The sequence below is a fragment of the Lissotriton vulgaris genome, chromosome 2_1, assembly GCF_964263255.1.
Source record: "Lissotriton vulgaris chromosome 2_1, aLisVul1.2, whole genome shotgun sequence".
In the NCBI taxonomy this organism is placed as follows: domain Eukaryota; kingdom Metazoa; phylum Chordata; class Amphibia; order Caudata; family Salamandridae; genus Lissotriton; species Lissotriton vulgaris.
This window is the reverse complement of record NC_141687.1, coordinates 1,102,882,758-1,102,885,769: the sequence shown is the minus strand read 5'-3', so window position 1 is coordinate 1,102,885,769 and position 3,012 is coordinate 1,102,882,758.

Below are 3,012 nucleotides of genomic sequence, written 5' to 3'. Positions count from 1 at the left end.
GAGAGGAACAATTGGGAATTGGATAGATGGGACAATCTTAAACTCACACTAATCAACAAGGACATGAAGTCCTTTTGGGCCATTGTGAGCTCGAGAGACACCCAAGGGAAACCAGCAATTGAGCCAAATTTTGCCTCTGAAACATTTCCTTACCCTTTACACCAGTCATGAAAATGTAACTGAAGCTCCTGTACCTCAAAAGTAACCACTGAGTCTTCCCAGGAGGTGGTGGAGGAGATTACTTTATCTGAAGTGGCGAATGCAATAAATAAGCTCCATAGAAACAAAGCTACAGGCTTAGATAAATTACCAGGGGACCTATTTCGGGAGGAACCAACAATCTGGGGACCATATCTGTGGACCATATTCAACGTCATCTTGAATGGCATGGATCCCCCGATATTTGGCGTGGGGCAGAAATTGTCCCAATTTACAAAAAAGGTTGCCCCCTTCTTCCCTCGAACTATAGGCCGATCAGTTTGATCGATGTTTCCCAAAAACTCTTTGCGGGGGTTCTTCTTGATCGCCTCCAGGTATGGGTGGAAGAGGAGGAGATTCTGAGCCCTTACCAAGCCGGCTTCAGAAAAAACACATCAACCACCGCCATGATATTCAGACTCCAACTCCTCTTCTGGAAAAAAGGTGGCAATAGAGGGAGGCAGACTCTATTTAACATTCGTAGACCTGAAGTCGGCTTTTGATCTTGTACCCAGAGAGAAACTTTGCAACGTATTAAGAGACTTGGGGATTCGATCTTATCTCCTTAATATTCTATGTAGGCTCCATGCAGAAAACATTGCGCAAGTAAGATTTGGGAAACACAGTAGACTCACTCCCCGCTTTACTGTTAACAGAGGGGTACATCAGGGTTGCGTGCTAGTGCCTACCCTATTCTGCCAATTTGTAAATGGGCTCATTGAGCAACTTAGAAAAGTTTAGGACAATGATGCCCCTAGGCTAAAATCGGGCAAGGTCCCAGCACTTATGTCTGCTGATGACACCCTCCGACTTTCAAAGACACCCATGGGAATCCAGCGCATCCTAGATTGCTTTGACACCTTCTTAAGACTCAGGGGTTGGTGATAAACACATGTAAGACTAAATATATGGTGTTTAATCCTGTAAATACATCTCGCCCGAATCTGCATTTGAATGGCTTCCCCCTTGACAGTGTGACATGTTCAATTACTTAGGCGCCACTCTGACTGAGCATCTGGATTGGGGACCGCAGATGGCCAAGGCCAGCCTTAAGTTAGCACAGAGAGTGAGAGGGCCTATGAAACAATATAGATCTTCACAGTTCACGCCAGAAGGCGAAATCTATCAAACTCAAGCACGGTGGGCAACAATGTATGAGGCAGAACTGTGGGGGCATCACCCTAGCACTAGTCTGAACAAAGTGGAGAATACTTTATGAGGCAGCTATTAGGTCTTCCCCTTAGCACTCCTCTCACTCCTCTGCGCTTGGATTTGGGTATTAGGCCCATTAATGAAGAGAAAGCCCTTAGACCCCTGACTTTTTGGCACAGCCTCTGGGTGACCCCAGAATTGCCCACCTACCGATCTGAGCTCAAAGAGCTCCTGAGCATCCCTGGTATCACTAAAATACCCTGGTTTAATTACATTAGGGATCTTTGTATACAGCTGTGGAAAGTGGACCTATGGAGATCACCTGAGGAGTCGTGTCCCCAAATTCCTCAGTTGGATTTGGTAAGAACCTATAGATCTTATAGGCTCTCCGTCATTCAGGATAATCCACTTTGTGGTCGTTTAACAGCAGAGTTTTTATTGATAAAAGATTAATACAAACTGGAACTTTTCCTGGACGACATCCAATCAACCTTGGCCAGGAAATTGTACATGCAGCTTGGACTAGGGACTTTGCCTCTCCCCGCCAACACAAGCAAATGGTCCAAAACTCATACTGGTGGATGCCCGCCTGCAACTAGAAGGAAGAAACTAAGCTACATGTCCTTTTCTTTTGTATTGCATATGCTTTACCTCGCCGGTGTTGGCTCATTCAACTCTGTAAGAATTTGGGCTTTGTGCAATGCGTTGAGGCATATAGAGTACTAAAACACAAGGCCCACGCACCAATTGTTTTCGATGTTTCCTGTTTTCTAAATTCTATGTGGCACGTGCAGAGGACTTTTTTAACTTAGCGACGTTTTAGTAATATATTTGTTTATTCTTTCCACTTACATCTCCATTCATTTTATTGGTTTCAAGTATTTTTCACAACTATTTGTGCTGTAATGAAGTTCAAAAATTGTTTACAAGATGATTGCAAAATCGTATAAGTACTTGGCTATTAGACAACTGAATCTTGCATTTTTCCATAGTTACTGGGGTCCTTTGAAAGCAAGCTGGTTAGTTTGCAATGCGGAAACATTCTCTCGGCTGTGCACTACATATGAAGAAATTGTATATATTTTATTCTGCTTTTTGATATGTGCTTTTATGGTCTTTGTGACCAAAATAAAGTTGATTGGAATGGAATGGAATTTGAAGGGAATGGAACCAGCACTTCTCAACACTGCTGCAATTATTTTTTTGCATAAAGTTTTTATTGAATCTTATAAGCAACAGTTTACATTACCGGGGGAGTTACCTTGACATGGACAATACCTATAACATTCCGGCCTATAGTCAAAATCCGGGAAACAGACCCACAGTTGAGCTACATGGCCGCCAAGCAACATGACAGCTAAAATAGGTAGAACGAAACGGCCAAAGCCCTCAGATAGGTCACCCTAACAAAACAACTGGGGGCATTTGTCCCAATGGTAGGAGAGGGTGTCCATGAATGTGCTAAGGGGTGACGGGGTAAGGGTAATGGGAGTGGTGTGCAGTCACTCTGGGTATTGCTTCCATGATTTTGATGGAAGAGTACCAGCACTTCTCAGTAGCACACAGGCACTCCAGGACAAAGCGTACCTGCACTTCTTTACTTCTAATTCAAGCACTGCCTACACCCACACAAACGGTGCCATGAAACTCAATGAAATCTGA